This window comes from Protopterus annectens, chromosome 6.part0, assembly GCF_019279795.1.
Source record: "Protopterus annectens isolate FY-2018-M chromosome 6.part0, PAN1.0, whole genome shotgun sequence".
NCBI classification, from domain to species: Eukaryota; Metazoa; Chordata; order Ceratodontiformes; family Protopteridae; genus Protopterus; species Protopterus annectens.
This window is the reverse complement of record NC_056737.1, coordinates 1,617,616,487-1,617,631,196: the sequence shown is the minus strand read 5'-3', so window position 1 is coordinate 1,617,631,196 and position 14,710 is coordinate 1,617,616,487.

Below are 14,710 nucleotides of genomic sequence, written 5' to 3'. Positions count from 1 at the left end.
GTAAAACAGCTAAATTATTTGGCCCAGGGAGCAACTTAAGGGGTGAAAGGGGGTTATAGGGAATATCAATAGTCCTCAGGAACTGAGGACTGATCAGTTGGAAAGTAAACGTTGATGTACCTTTTACTCTTTGAAAGAATGGCTGCTACTGGTGTGTGGGGAATCAGATAAATTTTTTCCTTTTAAACGGCATTTCTTAGTAGGTAAATAAGGAAACACATCTAAAATAAGGTAAACAAGCACACAAAAATACTGACAAATACTATTGTGTAGACAGTTTGAGATAGACCTAGAATGATCAGGTGCCAGAAAAGAGAAAGCTTCTACTTAGAGCAATACAATTCCTCCTATAGGAATTTTCTGTATCTACTGCTAAAGAAAATAATAACTGAAATGCCATGATGTGAAACCTGACAGGTACAACAAGATGCAGAAATCGCCTGCTGCCATAATTCTCTGTTGATTTCTGAATCTTCCCTCCCTAGGTATTCAACTTATGCTGTACCATATGGCAAGTTATTAAAGATTCAAAGAAAATGCTCAGTGGAACTACATTCGAGACAGAGAAAATAAGTATGTGTCAGAGGTTTTTGAAAAGGGACTATAATATGGGTGTAGTTCATTCTGCACTTGGGAATGTATGTCAGTTTAAAGAAGTGATTTATTTAAATCCAACTTAATCAACGTGATGGTGACACTATAATTATACTTAGTAGTGAATTCATGTGCACAGCAGTGGAAGTAGGTGCATTATTGCAAATAATTGCTTGTTAGGTCACATGTGTACCTCTCCAAAATGACTGCTTAAATTCACAGCTCATTCCAAAAAAGAAAATAAAAATATGCTGCTTGTTTTGTTATTTAGTACTTAGCTAAGCCAAACAATAACAAGATGAGTGTAATTAAGTACTTGGAGCACCAGATGGGAGCTGCAGGCTTTTACATAAACTGCATACCCAGTTAATACAATGCCAGTTGTAGCACTGACACGATGTATTGTTTCTCCGTGGTGACAGGCTGTTTTGCATGTTTCCAGGAGTCAGGCAGGTCTTACAATTAATATAACCAATTCAGTCCACGGTGGTATGCCTTTATTTTCAGATGACAGACATCAAGCCAAAACCTCTGCATACTGCCTTACTGTATGCTGCTGGCCAGTTGATTAACATTCAAAATGTTATTGCTGAAAGCTTTGAGATGTTTCTAATGGCAGTTAAGAGTTGTTGAAGGGGGTGACAGAGTTGTTGAAAAGGGGGTGACTGTTGTATTTTTCTAAATTTCTTCCTCATCTCCAAGTACGTACAATTTTGGAGTTGATATATATATATATATATATATATATATATAATTATAAAGGGAAATTAATATTAAAAACAAGCGTGCTGATAGGACGGCACAATCAGCATGCCCATTTACAAATTGAGCAGTAATCAAGAGAAAATAGTCCAGCCTCTGATGTCTTCTTAAGTGGCCGTACTTTGTACTAACAAATGCAGCAAGTATTCTACCATGTTTTATGAAAGACAGGGCAAAATGTGAGAAAGATCATGAACATTCTGCACAACTCAGCACAGTTGAGAGGTATTATTACCAACGGTATGATAATCATACCTGTCAGCTGTCTGGTGACTTGTATAATGTCACTCATTTCCTATTATTGCCATTCTGTCTCTCATAAATTAAGAAAAAAAATCTTCTGTCCTGCTTCAGCACTAAACTAAGGTACTCTGCAGGTGTGATGGCATAGGTGTCATACAAATGCTCAGTACATCAGTTTTAACTGCAGAATGTGGAAGAACACTGAATTTTCATTATACAATCACATTATTTAAGAAAGGGAAGCATTTTTTTCTTAAATAATGTTATTATATAATAGCAATAATCCACTCCTGTTTGAGGGTATATCAGGATTTAGCCAAGATTGGCTTTCTTTAATCACTTGGGCTTCACACTCGTTATCAAACTACACCAACCATAGGTAAATCTTGCAGTCATGGATTATTGCTAAAATATGTACACACACACACACACACACACACACACATATATATATATATATATATATATATATATATATATATATATATATATAGATATATATAGATATATATATATATATATCATCAGCCCCCTTTTTTTTCCATTTTTACTACACTGGGGTCAGTATCATAAGTTCATAGGTTCATAGGTTGATACTAGGCTATCTGCCCTAGGCCATTTCTAAGCCTAGCCAGAGTGTGTTTGGCTTTCGCCACCCTTTTAGATTAGTTGACTTTGCCTCTGTATAGTAGGTCACAGAAGATAGCCCTTTTGAGGTTAGTTTACTGTGCCTCTATCTAGTAGGGACACAGAAGAGATCCCAGGGGTAAACCTATGATCTCCCATCCACTCGTCAAGATTTCTCTTGAAGAGGGTCATTGAGGGACTCTGCCTAACATGGATTGGGATTTTGTTCCAGAGTGAGGGGAGCCTCTGGGATATGAATCTGTCCCTCCAGCATGTCCTATTTATTTCTGTGCTGAGGTTTAAGTCCCTGGAGCATGTAGCTCTAAGGGATTTGAATTTCCTGAGGTGGAGCATGTCCATTAATTCTGGTTTGGACATGGCTTTATACATCAGGCACAGATCGCCTCTGAATAGGTGGTAAGCAACTGAGTAGAGCTGGAGTTTCTTTAGCCTAACTGCGTAGGGAATCTGTCTGAGTCCCTTGATCCTCTTGGTGAGGTACTTTTGGGGTCTTTCCAGTTGCTGCAGGTGTCGGGTAAGGTACATCCCAAATGGGGCATTGTATTCAATTATGGGCCTGATGAGTGATGAGTAGAGGGGCACAATGACCTCTCTTTATCTAGATGTGAACCCTTTCATGATAAGGTGGGCTATATAGAAGGTCTTTCTAACCACTTTGGCAACGTGATTGTCAAAGGAGAGATTGCTCTCTTGGGTCCCCAAATCCATAATTACTTCTTCCGTACTTAATGGATTACCACCTATGTGGTAATTTGTGGGCACTTTGTTTTTCCCAAAGGGGATGACTATGCACTTTTTGGCATTTAGCTTTAGGCCATGGCTCTGGCACCAGTTATCCGTCTCTGTGAGACCCTTTTGGAGGATGCTTGTGTCAGTCAGCGAGTCGATTATGGCACCCAGTTTGCAGTCATCTGCGAACTTGGTCAGCCATAGTCCTCCCATGTTAGCCTGTACCTCAGAGAAATATATACCGAACAAGAGAGGTCCCAGGACTGAGCCTTGTGGGACGCCACTTGTAACTGGTTTAGAGTCTGACATGGCACCTGCAATTCTGACCATGTGGGTTCTATCCCTGAGCCAGTTTGCAACCCATCTTGTGACATAGGGGTTGATATTTAAGCTGGTGAGCTTATTTATGATTGCCAAGTGGGGTATTGTGTTGAAGGCTTTTGTGAGGTCCAGGTAGGCTGTGTGGACTACCTTCCCTTCATCTATGGCCTTGGTGACTGTTTCAAAGAAGTCGACCAGGTTTAAGAGGCAATATCTGCCCTTAACAAAGCTGAATTGGGTAGGATCCAGTGTTTGGAGGTTCCCAACATCTTTGTTTATGAGTTTCATGATGATACGCTCCATAGCTTTGCAGACCAGGCTAGTCAGGCTTATAGGGCGATAGTTTCTGGGGTCCGTTGTGGCACCACCTTTGTGGAGTGGGACCACTGTTGCTGTATGCCATTCCTTGGGTACATATCCTGTAGTAAGGCTGAGATTGAACAGTGACTTTATGTGAGGGTTCAGTCCTTCTTGGAGTTCGTGTAAAATGCAGTCCGGGACACCGTCTGGTCCCATTGATGCTGTGTTTTTTGCTTTGGAGAGGGCAGCTCTCATCTGTGCATCTGTGATGTCAGGGAGGCTACACTCTGTTGGGATAGACATTTGCTCTTTTGGGGGGGAAGGGGGGAGTTTGCACTGAACCTGTCTGCCAGGATGTTGGCAATGTCTGTGGGTTCAGTGTATTTTTTGTCATTTTGAACTAACTCAGAGCATATCTGGGAGTTGCCACCCAGGTTCCTGACATAACTAAAGAAGGCCTTGTGATTATCTTTAGCATCTTGTGCAATTTTTCTTTCGAAGCTGGCCTTAGATGATTTTATGAGGGATCGTAGTTTCTTGCTAGTACTGATCAGAGATGCCTTCCCTTTTTGGGATTTTGCTCTATCATGTAGTAGCTTCCTCATTCTATTATATAGCTTATTTATGGCTGGGGTGCACCAAACAGGTCTCCTGCCTTTGGAGGAATGAGTCTTGGTTTTATTTGGGATAGCACGATCCATGCATTCCTGTAGGTTTCCATAGAAAGCATTTGTAAAGGATTCTGCGGTTTGGGCTGTATTTTCCACTGGCCCATGGGCTTTGAAGGATTCCACCTCATTTTTGAGAAGTGTGAAGTTTGCTTTTGAGAAGTTCTTCACTGTGGTTTCCTTGGCTGGGGGTGGGGACGGGATATGGATGTCCAGTGAGATTAATTTATGGTCAGATCTTACCAATGAGGGGTATACCTCTGGTATGGAACATAGAGTCCCCATGTTGGTGATGATCAGGTCCAATATGTTTTCCCCTCTTGTGGGAGTGGTGACCAGTTGTTCCATAGCATTTGAGTTTATAAATTCTAGGAACCATTGGGCAAGGGTGTTGGGGCTTGAGTAGTGCTCCCAGTCTATGTTTGGGTAGTTGAAGTCACCCAATATAATGGTGTTTGGAGAGACCTTCATATTCTCCAGTGTTCTCAGGAAAGCCGAGTGGGGTTCCTGAGTTTGGGAGGGTGGTCTGTAGCAGGCTACAAACTGAAAGGCAGTTTTGCCCACTGTTAGTTACACATGGATGGTCTCCAATGCTTCATGCAGTGCCACTAACCTGGAGGTGTGGGTATCTTTGATAAATATGGATACTCCCCCTCCTTTTGTGGTTCGGTCCGAGTTTTGGGGCCGAAAAGCATGGTATGAGGTATAACCTGGTAGTGCTGGGGTGCTCTCAGGAGCCTTGAACCAGGTTTCTATTACTACACAGATATTGATATTCTCCATACTGAGGAGAGCCTCGAGTGCATGCATCTTGAGGTTTAGACTTCTGGCTTTGAGCAGCATTACCCTTAGTTTCTTTTTCTTTGTGTTGTCTATGGAGGTGGGTTTGTCTTTTGAGCCTTGCCTAAAAAAGGCACTATGGGGGTGGCAAGAGCCTTAGCTAGTATTCGAAAGCCCAGGGGTGACAGGTGCAAGCCATCCCTAGTGAAGCAACGTGGCTTGTCGAGCACGTCATCCCAGGCTGACAGACACTGGATCCCCTTTGAATGACACCAATACTTTAGCCAATTGTTAAAATTGATAATTTTGTCTTTATACTGTGGCATCATTCTTGGTGAGGGTAAGATGCTACTCAAGGTCAGGGTCATACCGGCCTGGGCTACATGATCAGAGAGCTCCTCTATGTCTCTTTACATGTAGTCCAGGGAGGTAGATCTCAGGTCATTCACACCAGCATAGACAATGATGGAGTCATATTTGTACTTGCTTTGGAGTGACCTGAGTGCTTGTGTTATGTGGCGGATCCTGGCACCCGACAGGCAGCTTACAGTGACCTTCTCCTTGTTCAGCCTGGTGAGTGGGACGTCATTGTGTCTGACAATAGAGTCACCTATTACAAGTGTATTAGGTGTGTTGTTTAGCCTTAAGGGCTGTGACTGTGTGGCACCATGACTTTGTGAACTATGTGATACGTGCGTATTGTTGTGGGGTAGTGGTTGCTTGGATGTCTGCTTTGGAGGTCTCTGCTGCTTGAGCAGATTTTTATTTAGAGCCTCCGAGTATGTTTTTGTGTGTTTATGTGTTTGGTTTTCTGTTGCGATAGGTCTATGTCAGACTGGATTTGTGGTGTGTGTGGTTACCTTCTCCTCCTGACTGACTGCGCCAGTATTGGATTGAGAGAGCTCAGCCTCCAGTTTGGCTATATAGTTGCATCTCTCACATATATTTGAGCTTGTTGGGAGGAGGAGAGGGTGGTCTGTGTACATAAGGCAGTTGTAACATTGCCTCAAGATTCCCAGATTCACCAGCTGGACGGGAGAGTAAACCCGAAACTGACTTTTGGACATGCCAGAATAGTATAAGGAACTACTTTTTGACTGATCAAAATGGACCAATAGGGAGCCAAGTACTTAAAGGGAGTATAAGAGGGTGTAGTGCTTTAGTTTATTAGTGCTTACTTATAAGATTACTTATACGAGCAACTGCAGGGCTTTAGAATGAAAATAGAGTGCTTACTTTGAGATTTAGAACAGTTCTAAGGGAAAAGGTGAAGAGCAGACTTTGTGGAGCCGGGAATAGTTTAAACCCATTTAAGCGGCGCTGCCCGATGCTGCGCTATGCGCAAAATCATGCAAAACCGAACAAATGCGGGTTCTAAAGCAGGGAAACTGAAAGAGATAGGAATTGACCCAGAGCGGCCAATAAGCTACTAGATTCAGGGCTGAGAGCACTCCTCCAGGGACAGATAGGCTACTCACAGCTCCCCACACTCGTGTTAACTGTCGCCACACTCCTGCCTTCTTCAACACTCATGCCTGACTGTTGCAGATCTTCTTTCACACAATCCATCCACCTCTTTGCTGGACATCCTCGCTTCTTCTTACCTTCTTCCTGTCTGTTCCAAATCTTCCTCACCAGATTATCTTCTGCTTTTCTGCATGTATCTAAACCACCATAATCTGTTCTCTTTGATCTTTTCTGTAATTGGAGCTACTTTGGCTTCTGCTCTTATGTCCTCATTTCTTCGTCTGTCCCACAGTGTGCATCCTACCACCCTTCTCAGGCACTTCATTTCCAACACCTTTAGCTTGTTCAGCTGTTCTGTCTCTACTGTACAGGTTTCTGTACCATACAGTAGTACTGGTCACACCACTGTCTTGTACACCTTACATTTCAGCTTCTTTGGCATTTTTCTGTCATACACTACACCTGAAACTCTATGGCAGTTGGCTGCAGCCCCACTGATTCTAGCTTTGACTTCCTCATTCAGACTTCCCTTCTCCCACCCCTCCCAGATAGCTGAAGCTGTTTTCCTGTTCCACTATCTTTCCTTCTATCTCTGTTCTCAGCTTCTTTTAATTTCCCCAATTTGCTAGCATTATCACCGTCTTATTTGTGCTTAGTTTCATCCCATGTGCCTTCAGTTTTGCATTCCATTCTGCTATCTTTTGCTGAAGTTCTAGCTTAGAGTCTGCCTGTAATGCCACATTGTCTGCATACAGCAACTTTGTTGATCTGTCCCCTCTGACCTGCTTGCTTATGCATCCCATCACCAGTATAAACAGCAATGGGCTCAGAGCTGAACCTGGTGTACACCCACTCCCACTGGGAACCCCTTTGTGAGGCAGAACACTGTCCGTACTCTTGTATATATGACACACATACCCAAACTTTATATATATCTTCTTCTTCTTTCGGCTTTTCCCGGTTAGGGGTCGCCACAGTGGATCACATGTCCACTCATGATTGGCAGTGGAGTTTTACAGTGTTGAGTTGCCAGCCCGGCACCCAACCTTCCACAGAAGGCACACACGCACTCATACCTAGGGCCAACTTAGAGTGTCCAATCCACCTATAGCATGTCTTTGGGATGTGGGAGGAAACCGGAGCACCCGGAGGACACCCACGTGACCACAGGGAGGACATGCAGACCCTGCACAGAAGGCACCCCAGCCGAGGATTGAACCAGGGAACCTCTTGCTGTGAGGTGACAATGCTAAATGCTGCACCACTGTGGCTGCCCCGCTGCACCACCGTGGCTGCTCCCAAACTTTATATATATCTGTATCTATCTAAATCTATCTATGTATATACATATGTATAAAGTTTGGGGGTGTGAGGCTTGCCCTCATATCGCAGGGTATAAAGGGATAAGCGTCCTGAAAAACAAATGTTCTTGTGTTGTGCCATCATGGGAGCATTACTATCACAATCTCAAGGTTTTCAGTGTTTTGTATTTAAATAATTGCATGTCAGTTATATGAAACCCAATTATTCATAGTCAATCCTTACTTATCTGTCATAACATAAAAATCCTTGCAGCCTGATGATCAAATTTCATGCATATCAATAGCAGTCTATTACACTTTCATCTGACTTTTCAGGACACACATAATCATTCTATAGACTTTAAACTTTGAAAGACATGGGTTGCTATTGTGAAATATTCACTCTAAAACCAGTATGTAGAGCAGAAAAAAATTCAGTGCAGTCACTTTATATGTAATCAACATAATAATCAGGACTGTTGTTTTATAGAACCTCTGGGATCTAGGTATGTTTTTATTACAGGAACTATCAGTACTGATGTTTTTTTTTTTTGAAAGACTAGACTAGAACTGCAACTGTAGTATATGATGATAAATTCATCTAAAATTTGGCATGAGTGTTATATGTGAAAAAAAATAAGAAAACATTTTCCAGGAGGTCCAGTGTAACACAAAAAGAAAATGCGATAAAAAAGTTAAAAAAGCAACCTCAAACTCATTAAAATGTACAAAAAAAAAACTCCTACAAAAAGTGAAACCAAGTTCCAGTGCGAATTCCCATCCGGTCATACCGATTGTGAAGGGGCTTCCCAAGATCCACAAAGAGACATGGCCCATACCTATGAGACCTATAGTGTCAGGGGAAGGTTGGATAACTTCCCATATATCCACCTTCCTGGACCACATACTACGCCCTGTTGTTGACAATAGCAGTACTATCCTAAAAGATACTTATCATCTTTTAGAGAGTCTTGAAGACTTGTATTTAGATGTAACAAAGACACAATATCTCTTGATTACCATGGACGTAGAGAAATTGTTTACCTCCATTCCCAATGAGGTTGGGATACAGTACATCAGGGAATTGTTACACAAAGAAACAACTTTTTCCAACGACAGGGTCATACTTGTTTGTCAACTACTAGACATCGTTCTTTGTAATAATGTCTTTATGTTTGGAGACAGATATTTCCTACAGGCATGGGGAGTGGCCATGGGGCTCCTGTGTAACAATACTACATAAACTTAGTGGTTTGCTGGTGGGAGAACTCATTTTTGTTTGCTGGTTTCTTGGGATATTTGGAAACTACAACAGACTTCCTAAGATTTACTATGGAGTGTTCATACCAACAGGTCAATTTCTTAGATGTAACATTGAGATTGACTGACACAGGAAGAATTACATCTACCCTCTATAGAAAAACAGTATGGAAGAATGCCATATTAGCATCAGACAGTATGCATCCACCACATACTTTTCAGGGTATAGTGAAGAGCCAATTCATAAGGATTTTGAGACTATGTAAAAATAAATGTGATTTGTTGGATGAAGTAAGTAAAATGGAGCTTCTATTTAAAGATAGAGGCTATAATATGGACATGGTCAGAAGAATAAGACAGGAAGTCATTGGGGAGACAATACCTGCGAGCAAGGGCGACATACAATTGTTGAGTACACCAATATACACAGGCAAGAGAGGTTATATTGAACATGATACATATAACTATAAGGTGAATTACATGACTAAGTATACTAGTGATGTGGAAAGGATAAGACAGGTAGTAAGAAAGAACTGGAACGTCTTAACCATCAGTGAACAAGTTAAAGATGTTGTAGGAGCAACACCTAGATTCTGCTATAGGAATAGTGATAACCTCAAGATGCTATTATGTAATGATAAACAAGTTACTAACATGATGAAGCCTAATAAATTATTATTGGGAGACATTATATAATTATCTCAGTAGGACACAAGTCTATCAGCATCCTCATATGGATTATGTTTTTAGACCTACATTATATGCTGATTATGTCCGAAGAATGTGGTCTACCTAGCCACCTGTTCCTTCCAGCAGCCTATTATGTAGGCTCTTGAAAAAAAAGCTAAGGGATGTATTTATGACCACCAACATGATATCCTTAGACAGGACGAAACCAATGCATTAGCTAAGAGTTCTACAAGTAGTGACAGTGAATACAAGAGGTGACACTGACAATAATTTTTGAACAGTTGCATTTCATTGAAACCCATACTAATAGGAAGAAGATAGTGTTCCCACCATTCAGTCAGTATGTGGACATTATCAAGATACATTTTCTAGGTGTATCCATCAGAGTTTTAATTTTATATCAGTAGATGGTGATATCTGTTTTAAACTTCACCATGTTTTTTTGTATTATGAACATACTGATATCATGAACTATAACCTATATATTTATTGGATGATAACTTTTGATAACAACAGTATAATAGTAGAGTCATGATTTTATATTTTGTGTTTAATTCTTCCCAGAATTTGAGCATATATGAACGAGTGTTAGGACCCTGAAGAAGCCACCTTTACGTGGGCCAGCAGTGACGTTGTTCAAGCTAGCAAGAGTGTGAGGTTTACAATGCTTAACAATATACTTGAATGAATCGTTTTTTTTTTGTTTGTTTTATATAACGCCCAACCAAGATTCTAGGGCAGTCACATCGGTGTGGAGAGACATACAAATGTTAATGTTGTTTTATATACTGAGTTGATTTGGAAAATGCACTGACGTCAGCGCTTAGCTTTTTCTCTATTTTACAAATAAATAATTATTTTTCTATGTGGTGACTGTGCTCTCACTATTTGTTCTGTTCTTTTTTTTTTGGTGAGAGTGCCTTTGGCAGTGAGTTGTGTTCCGTGTTGTCAGCCCCAGACTAAATTCCCTCTTACTTCTTAAAGATATCTGCAGAAACCATAGCCCTTCCCATCTGTATCCAAATAAACCAGTCAGTTATAGAAGGTCAGGTACCCCAAATCTGGAAAAAGGCCTTTATTATTCCACTTCACAAAGGTGGGAGCAACAATAACATCCCACATTTTCAACCAATTGCCATCCTATCGCCCATTTCCAAACTGCTAGAAAAATGCATCCACCTACAACTGTTATCCTATCGCATAAGTAACCAACTCCTAACTCCCACACAACATGGATTCAGGCCTAACCACAGTGCTACCACCACACCCTATCTCACATATAACCAACTCCTAACCCCCACACAATATGGATTCAGGCCTGGCCATAGCACCACCACCGCACCCTATCTCACACATAACCGACTACTAACTCCCACAAAACATGGATTCAGGCCTGGCCACAGCACCACCACCACTCTCCTTCCCTTCCTTGAAACTAACAAAGCTCGTGACTCTGGCCATATTGCATTCACCTTCTTATTAGACCTATCTAAGGTCTTCGACACCATCTCTCACAACCTTCTCCTAACCAAACTCTCTAAACTGAACCTATTCCCAACCACTATCAAATGGTTTACCAGCTATCTATCAAATAGACAACAAGTAGTCAGATGAAAAAAAGCTACCTTCCCATTCCTCAATATTCCCACAGGAGTACCCCAGGGTTCCATTCCTGGGCCCCTACTATTTAACATTTTCATAAACAACTTCTATCAGTCCATCCCTAACACACATCTCATCCAATATGCTGATGATTCCACCATAATCTGTTCTACCATATCCCCTCCCCATTTTAACAAAATTAACCCAAAATGCCTTCTCCTTAACCGTAAAATGGATGCTAGACAACCACTTAGCACTCAATGCCACAAAAACTAAACTTATGTTATTTACCCCTTCAAAAACCACCATCGCAGACAAAAACGCTTTTACTATCACCAGTCAGAATAATACACCCCTTGAAATAGTATTTAATGCAAAACTACTAGGAGTCCTAATCGATGACCAGTTCAAGTTTGACATCCACCTACAATCAAATAGTAATAAAACACATAAGAAGCTTGGCATGCTCTATTTCCACAATTAGTTTATCTCTCCTTCCACCAAACTAATACTCTCTACAACATAGCTTATTCCATCCCTCCTATATGGAGCCCCACTCCTTACTAACCTACAATCCTCCCACAAAGCAAAGCTCTCTTCCTGTTACAATAAAATTTCAAAATTTGCAACATGCTACCGATCTTCTACACACCACTGCACTGTCCTTCACAAACTTAATTGGCTAGAATTACCCAACTACCTCACCTGTATTCAACTTACCCAAGCACACAAACTTATCTTTAGCCCCTCTCTCTGCCCCTCTCTTGCCAACACCTTTAAAATGCATCTGCCCAGTAGATCCCGAAGATCTAACTCCCAAAATCTGATTGAACTACACAAACCCTCTCGTCCACCAGGCAATCATCTTCTGTCCTTCTCCCTAACCCGCCTGTGGAATTCTCTCCCTCCACTAATCTGTACCACTAGAAGCCTGTCTTCCTTCAAAACCTTACTCCACTCCCACCTAACATCCCAATGGGAATGCTCCTGTTCCTATCCTGCATAATATTCCCCTACTTAAGCTACGCCCCATGATCCAGCACATCTGCAAACTTCCTTCTATGATTTCTTAACTCTGATAAGCATCTGTTGGAATCATCAGATTTGTATATGAGTATGATTGTATCATGCTTTTATAAGCATCTGTTGCAATCAACAGATTTTTGTATATAAATATGATTTTAGAACACTTATTTTCTTATTAAGAATGCCTGCTTTTGCATTTCACTAATGCCATTTATTACCTGTATTACTGTACTATCTATTGTTATAACTTGCTTTCTAAGTAACATATATTTGTTTGTTCATTTTACTGGAGATTTTCTCCCCAGGACTCCATTGGAAACAGGCTCCTAGTGGTGCAATGGACCATCCTGGCAAACAAACTGCATATATATATATATATATATATATATATATATATATATATATATATATATATATATATATATATATAGATAGTTCCCCTTCAAAAGATTGAAACATCATAAGTTCGAAATTCATAAGCCTGAAACCAAAAGCTTGAAAATTCAAAAGCCTGAAAACTCAAAAGCCTGAAACCCAAAAGCCTGAAATCACACAAAATACATATACTGACTTTAAACAACATAAACCATATTACTTTCCACTAAGTATAAGCACCCCCCCACACACACACACACATCCCCTGCTACTTAAATATATAAAGTCTGAGATTGCACTTCACTACACTAAGTGCAATCCTGGAGTTGATATATTTAAGTAGCAGGGGGTGTGGGGGGTGCAGGGGGACTTGGTGACAACTGCTATGCTTTGTTTTGTATGTGTTTCTGTGTGTCTTTGTACTGGCATATTAGCATTATTTGTATTCTGTGTGTTTTCAGTCTTTTGAGTTTCAGGCTTTTGGGTTTTCAGGCTTTTGGTTTCAGGCTTAAGAATTTCGAGCTTATGATGTTTCAGTCTTCTGAAGGGGAACCACAGATAATGTATATATATATATATATATATATATATATATATATACATATATATATATATATATATATATATATATATATATATATATATATATATATATATATATATATATATATATATATATATATATATATATATATATATAAAGAGAAAGAGAGAACAAATTGTTTTGAAGTGTTACCTGTCCATACTGCTGCAGAGAAAGAGTGCTGTGAACTGTAACCTGTTTGCAGAACTGTAGGTAGAGTATCAGACTCGGAGGGGTGGGCTACTCCAGGTGTAAGTCTTCCCAGCCTCACTTTCTGAGCATTGTGTCACTAAGGTCAGCTTCTAACCATGGAGCGGATAGAAACATAAAGCTGTGTAAAGTACAGCTCTGCTACAGTAGGTGGAAAATTCTGTGTTAGTACCATGACCTGGAACACGGGTTTTCACAGTACAACCAGGACAGTGCTTAAAACTTTAAAATATGTGATCAGTGGTTTCTAAAAGTATTTTGTGATTGAGATGTCCATATTGTGCTTTCCCATACCATTAAATCTCAAAAACATTCTCAAGGAAGGTGTAAGCAGACATAAATGTGCACAATACACAGATATTCCTCTTATTATAAAGTACTGAGTACCATCACTTCCTTTTGTTTCTTTACCAGTATAGAGGTAGGTGTCATAACTACTTTGTTTTGCTTTGATCAGCTAGTGGGCTCAAAGAACAAAAAAGTGAATTACTTAACAGATTCCTGTAATTTATTTAATTTGGCCATGACAGTCAAAGTGAAAAGTAGTTATTTGCTTGCCAGTGGTGGGTTTCAGTCATTACAAAGGTTGTCTGCATATTTTTTTTTTTTTTGTTAGTGGAAACCTAAGCATACCAGAATCATTATCTACAATGTGTATATAAGTACTGCCTGCTTTTGATGCCTGGTTAGTTATCATAACGAACAGGTAGCTACTTACCTATTTAATTACAGTTTAAGCAGAGGATGTGGAAAGCAGTCTGACTGCATCTCACACAAATATGCCATAGCTGTAATGCATACTTTAATGTTTGTTACAGCTTGTAATTGGGAATAATACCTTGATTTGTGTCACACTCAGCAAAAGACATTGACTTCTTGTAAACCTGAATTAATATATGGTTGGTGACTAAATTAAGCTATTGGCAGTAGAAAAACAAAATACTATAGCTTGCTCTGATTTTAAGTGGGACTGTTATAAAAAAAAGGCATACATGATAATTAATAACTTTGCTTGGAAGGCATTATGAAACCCAGGCAACACTTAAGAAATGCAAGCTAGTGCTGGCAAACAGCATAGCGTTTGTTAGCAAATTAGAATTGCAAGTACAGCATTACATCATTCTTAAATGTCAAACATGTTCCACTCTCTG